The 13,459-nt window shown below is 41.5% G+C and overlaps 1 protein-coding gene across 1 annotated transcript in view; it reads right to left on the bottom strand.

Annotated features, from left to right (window-relative positions):
* SEMA5B (semaphorin 5B) overlaps positions 1–13,459 on the bottom strand; it is a 189,960-nt gene that overhangs the window by 166,246 nt on the left and 10,255 nt on the right. The gene's annotated exons all lie outside the window — the stretch shown is intronic.

Consider the following 13,459-nt stretch of genomic DNA (forward strand, 5'->3'; position numbering starts at 1 on the left):
GGGCTGTGCTCACCCACTGAGGGCTGTGCCCACCCAGTGAAGGCTGTGTCCACCACCTGCCAGCCCTTTGCACTCCCAGAAGCCAAATGCAGCAGCACTCCAGGGCACACACGGCTGCTTGGGAGGGGCAGGAAGCCTCTTTCAGCCTAGGTAGGATATCAGGGCACAGAAAATGGGGACAAACTTTTAGTCAAATTTCCCTTGATCTAAACCATTTTGCCAGACTCCATCTCTCCTCTAGTGTGATCACCAACAGGGCGACTAGAGGGTGCTACAACATATATGGGCCTCAGATTCCATCCCCTGGCACTTAGAAATTCATGGCATAAATTAACTGTTCAGCTCTGTGATGATGCTGATTTGCTTCACTTGGCATAAGCAGATATCTTGCTACAAGAGAGATGCTACTTTCTGAGACCTGTCATCCTTGGGTTTTCAAATCCACTGGCATGTTTAATAGCAAAAAATATGAAAGGCAAAAATAGTCTTGTACAGATAAAGACCTCCATGTCACAAATGACAATTCAGTTTAATTAAGCCAACCCACATATATTATATTTCACCCATAAAACTTAATATCAGCTAAAAATTCCCATCAAATGCAAATTTTCTTTAGTGATTTATTTATGCAATTGTGAGACAGAGAAAGCAGACAAAGCAGTGGGAGCTGCAGGCTGAAGTAAACAGTGCTGTCAGAATATGCAAAACAAGGGAAGAACACAAAAAAAAGAGAGGGAGAAGGAAGGGACAAACATTCTCTGGCTGGAAAGTTATTGAGTGTTTGGAGCCAAAGGGGAGTGGAAAGCTTGGAAAGGAATTTCTGCATGTAACCTACAGACTCTACCCTATTTCCACGCCCAGCATCTCTCCCATTTAACTAACAAATGAAAAACCTTTTGGGGGGTAGACATAGGGTTAGATTTGTGGTTTTAAAGGTCATTGCCTAAAACCAGCCCCGCAGCAGGCAGAAAGGAGCTTTGCAGTTGGTCGGCTTCGGCGTATCCCACACTTTGAGGAGCGCTGGCAGTGAGGTAATCCCTTAGGAATGTGTGTGCGGTTGGATGGCTGTGAAAAGAGAGCGGTCAGCTACCAAAGCTCTGTGCTGAATATTCACGTCACACACACACAATCATTTTTCTTGTTAAGTATTGAGAAGAATGGGAACATTATAAATGCAGTATCTTCTCCGGTTACAAGTTTAGCTGCTTTAAAAAAGATCTCATTCCCTGCTCCTCCACTCCACCAGCTGTGCTCCACCTCCATTCCCAAACCAAATCTGCACACACTGAACGTTGTAAAACATAAAGAAACCGGGGGAAAAATTAAATACAACTGAACTAAAGCCGAACAGTAAGAAGTGTAAAAGGTGATGATGCAGAAAATTGTTAAAAGCATTTCAAGGTCACTTGTCTATCTAAAAATGACTCTTTATTGAACATATGTGGTTCCATGCCACATGACTGGGTTATATCCATATTCAAAGCAAGTGCTTTCCTGTCTACATGTTGAGGAGCCATTTTAGCCAACAACAGATGAGTTTGCTTTAACAGTGCAGAGTAGTATTGACAGTGGTGGTTGTTGATGATATCTTTATTTGCTACAGGCACTTAGCAATTTGTTGCAGGGAGACAGAGTAAGTGTTGATCAGGCATCCCAGTCCAAAATCAAGAACATCAAGGGAAGTTTCCCATTTATTTTAGTGAGCTTTTTATCAAACCCTAAGAAAGAAAAAATGCAATATAATGCTTTCAGTCACTTTTCTGATCATTTGCCAATAAGGCTAGACAGATAATCTTCTCTTTTATATTTTCTTTTTTTTTCCCTTCCTTTCTTCCTGTTTCAAATGGGCCTGCATTGGCATTTATCTGTCCATTTTCATATGTACTTGGTCACCTTCTGCTTAATTCAGGGGGCTAGACTTCACAGTTTGCCTGCACAGAAACAAGATAACAGCTCCTCACAGAAGTAATTTTCAAATTAATGGTATCTACAAAAAAGTGAGAATTAGACTAATCACATGCCTCATTTGAAAAGAATATTTTTTCTGTTTTCTAAAAAAAGTTCCAGATATATGAACTCACAGGACTAGATTAAGTTTCTAGGTCAGTAAACTCCTGATTATGAGATGATTAGCTTGAATGGCACATTTAAATCCCAATCTCTCTTCTTGCAGGAAACAAACAGTTTAAGCATGCAATTCTTGACCTACTCTAGTACCTTTAAACTTACTCTTTAACAAAACAAAAGAAAGAAGGGTGGTGAAAAGTTGCCAATCCACTTCAAAGCTTCTTCTATATTTGTGGGTAAGCTAAGTCCAAAAAGGATTAATGAGTGTACTCAGATGAAAACTCAGTGGGAACAAACTTTCTAGAACTAAGCAGCAAAAGCATCAAACACATGCTCTGTACCAGGGGCCAGAATGCAAATTTACTTCAAATGTATTACAAATGTTAGCCTTCAACTTCTAAGCATGCACACAGAAATGTCTTTACAGCTGTAATTGATTGCAGCACAGAGGTCTTCAACAACGTGGCACTGGGGAAGGTGCTGGATGGTGTCTGGTACTGTATATTTCCAGCTGAGGATTGCCCCACAGTATAACTCCTCTCCCTCAGGAGACACTAACTCTCCACAGACACTAACTGACCAAGCCTTAATATCCAGCTGTTTCCATTAGCTCAAAGCCCTCAGCTTTACCAGTGGGAAAACTGAGATACAGTGCTCCCAAGGGACCCTAAGGTACAATTCCCTTGTCTGCTGAGGAATTGAAGTCCCCTTAGAGACCACATCTTAACACTATCCCCAGGCATTTCACAACGGGGTGTGAAATGCCCACTTCATACAAGGAGGACCACTTTTTTCACTCTCCATTAATGAAGTTCATTAATTCACACAGACAAAAGGTGCTTTTTGGGTTTCTATCTCTACCACCATGACTACAGCAAAGTCTGCTCATGATTCACTTACAGAATGGTTGTCCCCTGTGGAATTTCTGCAAACAGTGCATCTCCCATGCAACATATCCAGGAAGCTGATTGTCTGCATGAAATAATTTCCATAATTTTGAAACTGTCCCAGTTCCACATGTTTGGAAGGAGAGAACCAGGGGCAATGGTTAAAAAAATTACACTACTAAAAAGCTATTTTCCTTTCAACTATTGTATCAAGTTCATTAATACCTTCTGCTGTTGGTGAAATGATCTCCCATTAACATTTCATTTTATTATTGCTGCTCCATTAATGAGACCACAAGAAATGGAAATGAGGCCTATAAATATGCCGAGAGTTAAAGTCACGAATCGTAACTGCGTGCGCATTTTATGAGGAATGTTTTGGTAACACTGGCCTTCAAAACACCATGGAAGGATAGCTCTGCCTCATGAGCATCTGGCTTAACAAACAACACCCAAAAAGGTCCAAACAGAAAACCACAATTCCTGAAACTACAGGTTAAAGTATCAGCAGAGTCAAATCAGTCTCAACCCCAACTGCTGAGCTCCATGTGGTTCATTGTCAAAATGCTTTCTCAGCGAAGGTCACTTGGACTGTTAAACTTCAACAAGCAAATTCTGCAGCAGGAAGGACTTGTCTCCATGTCCTTTGTTTAAAAAAACCCTTTATTTCATGTTAAATATCTGCTTACTGGCACCACATCCAGTACCTGGGGAATATTGATCTCTTGATAGTGCATCACATCTTCCAGGAAAAAGGGCAGATACAAATGGAGAATTCCAGTCTTGGGAACCACATTAGGATTCATTTGAGAAATAAATTTATTGCCAGGTAGCCTTTTAGATCCATCCGCCTCCCACAGTTCCTCCGTTGATATTTTCTCCAACAAACAGTGAATATCCTCCATGGGTCAAGAAACATCCTTATGCAAATGGCACTACTGCAACTTGCATTTTCAATTATTAATATTCCATTTCCCATCTTACAAATGTTCTCAGAAAAGGAGGAAAGCAGAAGCTCATTCCCCTGGGAACAAAACCACCAAATGTGATACCTTACTGAGTTGGGAAAGGGATGTCATATCATGCTAGCAACATTTCTGTTTCTGCATTTCATTTCTCTCTACTGATTAAAAATTATCAATTCTACCCCATTTTTTCAGCATAGCTGACAGCACTAGGCTTATGCTAAATGAAATGCATAGCACTATCATTAGCACTATTATCTTGGAATGAACAAACTTATAATTATTACATTATTTTTCCCGATTTATTTTCCTGGAATCTCAGATTTCATGACAGGGACTGGCTTTGCTGAGGTCCTGCAATGTCAGTGAGAAGAGAACACTGCAGTCCATGCTGCTTTTAAGCATTAACAGCAGAAATGGTCTAAATTAGCCAGTTTGCCACGGCAGCAATAGTAGGTTTGGAAAAAAAACCCAGACAGCTTCAGTAAGATGAAATAAAACAAAAACACAAAAAGCAAACTATTTAATGAGAGCACAGGCTATTTCAATAAATCTAGTTATTTGATAAGCAGACTGCCACTGTCAGCCTTTTATCATCTGTGAAAATGCATGATGGATCTTTTCTGTTTGCTTACAATTTCAGACCTTCCCCTTCTGATCAACATCAGCATTTTGCTCCAGTGCCTCTAAGGACATGGATTGCTAGCAACCATCCAGATTCCACCTTTCAGGAAGACTGACAACACAGGCATGGCTCAGTGCTGTGTACATATGGCACACAGACTGGGTAGTTCAAGGCTGTTAAATGTTCAACCTCTTCTGAGTTTGCCTAAAGGGAATGAAAATGGCTCCTGCTAAGAGTGTATGCACCTAAAGCTGTAACAAACATTTAATTTTAGCTTCTCTGAACGAGAATTAGTCTGTGCATTTTGCACTACCAGTTCCTACTGCTGCTGCTCAGATGAGGTGGCTTTGGTGGGTTATTAATTCCCATATTAATGGTCAGCCTCCCCCACAATGCTGAAATATAGGGTCCTGAATGTGTTTTGGTCTTACTTTCCCACACTTCTTTCAATTCTTCCACAATAAGCAGATAAAGTCATTATTTGGATGAAAAGGACTTCAGGCCAACACAGGCTCACAATACTTTATCTAGTTTTGTGATTCAACTACACATTTTACCTTCTATGTAAAATAAAACTTGCTCAAAGAAAAGAAAAAAAAAGCTAGAAAATATTTTAAATGTACAGCAAGTTCCAGGGAAACTGCTGAAACAGCTACATCCTGTATGCACTGTTTGTTTGTGCTGAACCAGTTAGCAGGAGAGAAAGGCTCAGACAGGATTTTTAAACTAGGCTGGTGAAAATGTTTCACTCTCCAACAGAATTGATTCGAAAGGATTATTTCTCTGCTACACTCTGAGAGAGCAATGCTGCCAGATGTCATGAATCTAAAATGCTTTATCTAAATCATAAGGTACCACCTGAAATCATGTGTACTTTACATACCATGCAGCCTCTTTCTGTCCTTTTCCTGAAGTTTAGGTATAAAGCTCAGAGGTACTACTGAAACAACCCCAGAAAACTCTATGGAGACTGAAACTGCTTGAACTAGACCAAAGCAGAAGTAACTCCATCAAAGTCAGCTCTTTAGTACTGACATTTATCTCATTTATGCTGGCTAAGGATCCAACTCTACTATCTACAGATTGAAAGATGCTAAAAAAAGGACTATTTCTATATGCTCTACCAAATATGAAATATGTGAGTGAAACGTAGGCAGAGATTCATCTCACCCTACTTTATTCACCTAGCTAAGCTAGGCTGCAAGGCCTTGGTATGTCAGCAGGAGATCAGCAGTCCCAAAGGTCACCTCTTGGCACCCATGGGAAGGCCCTTCTGGTGAGAAACCCTCTGGAGAGGCTCATCTCCTTCCTCCACTACACAACAAAACTGGGTTATGACAGACTGTCCCAATCAGTTGTAACAAAACAATCTGATAGCTACATGAACTGATGCTCCCCTTTTTCTCCCCCACTATTTTTGTGTCAGCATAAATCCACTGACTTCTGCAAGGTTATTCACATGCAAATCCATCCATACTGTCCATAAGTCCATGTTCACCTGGACTGAAAGCTGCTGAGGATACTGATTTCAGTTGTCCTAACTTCTCTAGAAAAGGTGCCCAAAATGCAAGAGACTCACAGATCATCCTTTATATAAGGCCTTTCACTATTTTCATCCATGTTTTACCTCAACAAGAAGTTTGGTTTGACACCAGACAACTCTACCACAAAACCACTGAGAAATATAAAATACTGTAACAGCCCCTCACCACAGGATGAATTGTCCCAAATGTGAAGCATTCACATCCAGATTTTTTTCACACTTCACTGCATCACTTACAGTGAATTTTGCTGAAGTTTTTGAGAGTTAATAAGCTGCCTGCTTCTCTTTCAGTGTTCAACAGTGTCAAGTCTGTATAGAGAGAGGTACAGAAACAGTATCTGATCTAAAGCTAGAAACTAAAGAGCTTATTTCCCCTCATCTGGTGAAGAATCCAGTAAGCCTCTTAGGCATGTAGTTGAAACCATAGTAAGGACAGTATAACCTCTCCTAGAATTGAAGGATCAGGAATAAAGTAAGAAACAAGAGGCAAACGAGTTGCTAGAGTATGCTTGAGGAGAGCTTTAATCAAAGGTGCTGGGTAATCACTGGGTAGGTCCTTCAGCAGACACTGCAGCACTCACTTCATACAGGGAACGGCCTGGGACTGTGCCCAGTCTGCACTCACCTGGGGCTGACTCCACCTTTGAGCACTTCTCTCTTCCCCATCTGCAAAATGGTGATAACTCCTTATGAATAAAAATCAATATATGGGAGCTAAGCCTTATCCTTCATGTCTCCAGTCAGGCAGCACCCTGGGGAAATCAGTGTGGGATTTTCCAGGCAAAAGGTTAGAGGGCAGAGCCCAAAGCTGTGGGACAAAGCCTGCAAAAGGAAGAAGGGGTGACCCAAGTACCATGCCCTTCACATATCTCCTGAGTGGTGCAAAGTATTTCCCAAGTTTGTTGTTGCAAAGCTGAGAGATATTGCTCCTCTACAAACACAGACATTTCATCAGAGGACATCAAAACAAGTTTTGCCTTTGTTTTACCCTTCATAACTTAAAAAGGCATCTCCCAAATAAACAAATTCCCTTCTTGTTCCCTTCCTTCTTCCCTTCCCTTCCACCTGGAGCCAGCCTCTGTAGCAGCTACCATTTTGCTCCAATATGGTAAATGTCCTTTCTTCCCTTCCCCCTCCTCTCCCCTTTTCTACCTGAGGAATTCAGCTGCTTGCAGAAAAACTTGAGAAGAGAAAACTGGAATAAAATGTTGGCTTCTATGGCCCAGAAATAAGAACTGAAAAAAAAAGTGAAACCTTATGCCTTGTCCCCAGTGGCTCAGGGACTTGGAGCCAAATCAAGGCCATGAAAACAGAATATTGCTCTTTGTTTACTAAAAATAAATAAATAAATGACTACTCACTCCTGCCCTTTGGGATACATTTTCTAAGGAGGAAGAAATTCCCTGTGGAGTTTATTATGTGTAGAAGGGATGTGTGCCTCCCAGGGAAAAGCAGTGGGGGTAGTTTTTCCCTTAGTGATTTCTTTCCTGCCTTTATATCACTTTTTAAATAATTTTTGCAAGTCTCACTCCCCTCCCTTCTGCAATAAGTGAAGCCACACAAAGGAACATGCAGGTAATTCAGTCACTCAAAACTACACAGCATCTCCTTTCCTATATAAACAATCAGTGTGTGGCCTGGGTTTCATTTGCAACTGTAAATGAAACAGGCCTACAACTGTGTTCATAATCCTCCTTAATTGAATTTCTGTGACAAAACCCAGACAAAATTATTACCCTCAAGTTAACAGTTTGTGCGAAGTAGCCAAGGGTTCCTGGGAAGCTTTAAAACAAATGCAGGACAAAACTGGATCCCACAAAGCAGCTATTTGGTGTTGGTACCATTTGTTTGAAGCAGGGGAGGTTTCCCTGGAGGAACAAGGTCATTTTAATATGAAGGACAGGCCAGGAATTCAACTCAGGCCAAAATAAAAATAAAAAGTGAGAATTAAATAAGCAGTGGACGAGCTTGGATGTAAACCAGCACATGCTGTTCACACCACAGCTACTGGAAAGAGGTGTTGGGCTGTCCTGGCTGTTTGAAGGACAGCATCATTCACAACTGGTGTGGCTCATGGGACAGTTTCACAAATCCAGAAGGACTTTAAGCAACTGTTAGGTTTGTGTTGACGTTCACACCCCATTGAAAGGGTATCTCCTTTAAAGTTTGCGTGTAATAATTTCCTTCAACTAGATCATCAGTTCTGTGGTAAACATGCAGAGACTTAGTAATGATGTCAGACTGCTGGTAAAATATCTAAACTTACTTTTAAAATGTGAGAACCACAGCTAAATGAAAGCAGTGATGCAAAAAGGGCACTGTCCTGCAGGGCACTCCCACAGTTTGCAGAAGAAAAGCATTAAAGCCTTTCCTGTTACCCAAATTTATTGTTTGTTTTTCTTTAGATGATACAGATGTTTTCTTGACAAATTGGACAAAGTTGATGGGAACACAGTTGATGCAAACAGAGCTGTTTGCAACAGCTAATTTTGTGTGTCATTGCCATGTACTTGGATAAATATTCAATATTTTACCCCAAAGTACCGTGTTTAAGTCATTTCTGTATCAACTGGTAACTAAAGCAAACTAGCAAAGTTATTAAGGATCAAAGCAGGCTCTCTGTGCTTAAGTTTACAGAGTTGATCAGAGCAGGGAAAACCATGTCATCCCAAGGCAGTGCCTGCCTGGGTTACTGCCCCACATGCTCATAGAAATTAATATCCTTTGCATTTTAAGCAGAAGGCAAGGCTACAAGGGAATGGGGAAGGCTGAGGTAATGGAAATAGAAATCCTACAACTCCTCAGTATGCGTCCATGTCTTGTGTGTTACCCAGCCCTTCTTTGCAGGCAGAGCTAATGGAAATTTAGGGGTAGAGGAGGCTGGTGGGGCCTCATGCTAAAATTTCCTCCAAGTAAAATATTGCTATAGGTGATTAAATAAGCATTCCTGTTCAGAGACAGGCAGGCAGAGACCAGAACTCATTTCCACAGACCTCTGTGCCACTGCAGGATAGTGGGGCTCTGTCCCCCCCTCACTTGCAAGGCACAGCTGACATAATGAGGGACCTCAGAAGAGTTTCCAGGAGACATGTCCACTCCCAGAGATCCAGAGGGGTAACAATTGGGAATTGGGTGCTACTGCTTTCTTCAGTGCCGCTGCTGTGCCAAACGTTTTAGCAGTTGCATTAATACCTGGCTTTGAGAGATTGCTCATTAGCCCTTGGGTCCTGTGCCACTTTAAGCAACCTTTTCAGAACAACTTTTTTATCGTTTGTGTCCCCTGTTTTTCCTCAGGCCACAAGTTAAACACACTGAACAACATTGGAGAAAGAAATAAACACTGAGTCAGAAACAAAAAGATGCATACATACATGCCTAATATCCTTCCCCCACACACACACATACACAATCAGGCCCAGAGATCAATGTTTTCAGGAAAAGGCATGAGGGAACAAATTATCACAGTGCTTTGTCAGTGGCGGCAAAGGGAAGAAAAAGGAACATTCAAAAGGGTGATGAAATGTTTCAAGAAAAAGCAATATATTTTTATGTACTTGTAAAATCCATTGGCAATGACTTTTCTGGTTAATTGGTTCCATCTTATTAAGCTAAAAATGTATTTGTAAAATCCAGATATATTCAAGCATAAGTCCAATTTCTTCACCAAGAGCCAATACACCATTTCAAAAAAGAAAATTCAGCAATACAAACCATTTTCCATTAGCCTGAAATCACAGCACTCATATTGGGAAGAGAAATGGATAGAGTGCTTGACTTCTCTAAAAGGCACTTTGGAAAAATCACGTAACTCATTCACCCCAAAACTGCTGTCCTCTTTCTCCCTGGCCCTGTGAAAATGGATGAATATTTTGGCCCAATTATGCAGTGATTTATAAACTAACATTCTGCTATCTTTCCTTGCACTTGTCATGTTCGACTTTTTCCCCTTTATTAAACCACTCTTCTTCCCATTAAATAGTCCCTCTGTCTCACTTGCCAAAGAACTGCCAATGGGCCCCTGATTTTACAGAATAGACTCAGCTTTACCAATGGAAAAGGGCCTTTAATGTACCATGGACACAGCACAGTGAAGCATGGAAACTTGCCTGTGTTAATGATGCTACTTCACAATGATCAGGAAAACAAAAATCTCTAATAGCTAAATGACACCCAGTCCTTCTGCAGCCTGTTGAATTAAAAATCAGTGGGAGCAAAATCCAGCTTCCTTTAGGAGATGAGCTAAAAGTGGTTGCAGTTTTTCTTTTCTTTCCCCTCAAATTCCTGATTGGCATTGCATCACTAAAATGGGTGATTTGGTACTGGGAGCAGGACAAAAAAAGCCCAAACCAAGTGTTTAAAAATGTTTTAGCAGCTCAAAAGCAAGTGGACAAAAATTCATGAACATTTATGTAAATATTTTTGGACATACATTACACTGGCATGATTTTTGTGCAAAATACCACTACAAAGCAGGACTAAAGTATATTTCATAATTTTCTCTTTTTTAGGTGAAAAGAGGAAGACATTACTGTGGGAAGGACAGAGCAGCAATCTGCATGTGCCATTGCTTACTTCTGAAGATGCTCCAGCTCCACAAAGCTCTGAGCTCTTGAGTGTTAAATTAACCCCAAGAAATGTCTTCAGCCACAGTTCTCATCAGAAAGCTTCTTAGACCTGGATTCCCTGGGCTGCTGGCTGGGCAAAGCACTGATTGCTTTGGCCAGTCAAAGAGTCATTGCTCCAAAAGTCAATCTTCAAATACAGCACATTAAGCTACTCCTTGGAAACTCTGCTCTCATGTTTGGCCAAACACAACAGGCAGAGCAGCACCAGCTTTGATGACATTATTTGGAGTGCACAAGAAGGGAACCAGAGATCATATGGTGCATGTTTGGTAATCCTTTGGCACCATTGAAAGGTTGGAGAATAGACTCAAAACACAGGTTTATGAAAAAAAGATGAACAATATTTACAATATTGCTCATATAAGTTTCCAGGGACAGAGGGAGTGATTTGTCATCTAGTTGCAGTTCTGTAGATTTTGTAGCTGTCTGATTAGCACACTCCACATGTTCCTTGTCCAAAACTTTCTGGTACAACTGTGCTAAACAGGAGCAGGACTTGAATTCAAGAGTGGCTGAGAATATAGGACCAAGCCATTTCAATTTCATCTCCATTTCATTTCACCAACTCACACAGAATCATTTAAGTTGAAAAAGACCTCTGAGATCATCGAGTCCAACCTTTGACTGACCTCCAACTTGTCAACCAGACTATGGCACTGAGGGCCACATCCAGTCATTTCTTGAAGACCTTCAGAGATGGTGACTCCACCACCTCCATGGGCAGCTCCTTCCAATGAAATCCTTGTCCAGGCATTTTTCAATCAATGAAGTTCATTATTTAATAAACCCTGAGCTAAGACCCTGTACCCATTAAGAGACAGCTTCTACTGTAGAGTGCTTAGGGTGTTGCTGGGGATGGAAGGGATGGGGAAGTAAGATTATTTACTGTAGAGCTCTACACTTGATTCTCCTGTGCTTACCACAGGAAAAGTTTGTCAATGAAGGTTGAAAATAAGCACCTGAAGACTCTCAAAATACCTGTTTATTCAATTTGGAGTAGCACTCAAGGGGAGCACTAAAATCTTCAAGACAAATGCCAAACACCACATATTAAAAGTTCCCCAAAATGTTGTACCATTAAGTCTTTTTTACTAAGATGGCTGCTTCAACTAAAAGACCTGTTCTAAATATCCCACAAGATGGGCGTTTCAATGGCTGGCTCAATGTTAGATTTGCAGAAAATGCATCTATAGCACTAGCAACCAGAGCTCGTGAGAGACATAAGCAAAGGAGCAGTGATGTGCCTTAAACACCAAATGATTTACTATAATTTTAAATAGCAACGTTTCCTGAATGAAGAGTTTTGATATCTTTCATCTTGTGTTTTGCAGACTTTGCCAAGTTGAGGCCATAATACTTATAAGCAATTTATCAGCAAAACCATGGCTGACTCTACAGCGGCCTGATATTTGAGACCTGCCTGGGTAATCCCACTGTGAAGTCAAGTGGCCAAGGAAAGACTCCCAGCTGTGGCCCAGCAGAAGTGCTTCTCTGCCACAGCACGTGCCACAGCTGAGACAGCTATGATACAGAGTATTACCATACAATTTCAGAGAGCTTTAAGCATTCACCCAAACAGAGTAACACCATACTACTTCAGAAGTCTACAAGCATCTTCTTCTTGCTCTTTAGCCCAACCTTTTATACCCCTCATGTTGATGCATTGCACCTGTGTGCCCTCTGTTCCCTTTGGTGGTTGGTCAGTGCCCCTGGGCACTCCATGGCTCATTACCTTCAGTGCTGTTCATCTGCTTTTCACAGCTGTACCCATTGGGGATGAGGCTCACCACAGCCCCACTCCCAATTACCACAAACTCTACCTACACTTCTCCAATGGGGCATTCAATCTCCCAGCCAGGCCTTCTCAAAGCTGCTCGGCAGTGTGCAAAAGACATGTTGTCTTCCAGGGGCTGAATGTAAAACAAACCTCACCACGGGGCAAAATGCACACCCCTGGCAGAACTAGCAGAGATGCTCTTTCAGATGGGCCAGGGCAGGAAGCCAGAACAGCTCTCACTGCTAGCAGTGAACAGCCATCCCCTCATCCTGCCAGCAGAGCACAGTACCATGCACACCCTTGGGGCTGCAGAAGCCCTGCAAGCAAAGGCAGAGGCAGGGACTGAGCAGGTTCACAGGCCACAGCCACCTTTTAGTGTGGGCAGGGACATCCCTGTGCTGCAAAACCTTGGGCCCCTCAGTGATCACATCAAGGGAGGCTGCAGATCATCCCTCCTCTGCCCTTATCTAAAGCATCAGCAACACAATAAAAAACCATGTGAGCAGGAAGGCTGGAGGGGCTCACACAGCAAAGTTTCTTTCTTGATGTCTCTCTTGATATCAAACTGCTCCTGTGAACTGTACTGCTCATCTATGGGGTTGCCAACACCTGGAGATGGTGCAAGATGCTTGTCATAGCAACTTAAGTATTATCCATGATTGTCCCTCTAGATTTTTCAAGATGAGTGCACAGGCAAAATCATTATACCCATTAATTTTAAAGTAGTGATACCTCTTTTGCTTGCTACTTGCCAGGCAAGTATAGCCACCAAGGTGTGCAGCTATTAAATGCCAACCACAGTTCCTATCACCCTTTTTTGTTCTTCATCTTCCTTTCACTGTGCATTTTCCTCAAGATCTTTCTTCCTTGATCTTCTTGAGGAAAATGGCCTCCTTTATTGATTAAATTACAAATTCCAATGCCAGATGATTGAGTTATATGATAACACCTGATGAAAGACAATTGAAAT

The sequence above is a fragment of the Molothrus aeneus genome, chromosome 7 (assembly GCF_037042795.1).
Source record: "Molothrus aeneus isolate 106 chromosome 7, BPBGC_Maene_1.0, whole genome shotgun sequence".
NCBI classification, from domain to species: domain Eukaryota; kingdom Metazoa; phylum Chordata; class Aves; order Passeriformes; family Icteridae; genus Molothrus; species Molothrus aeneus.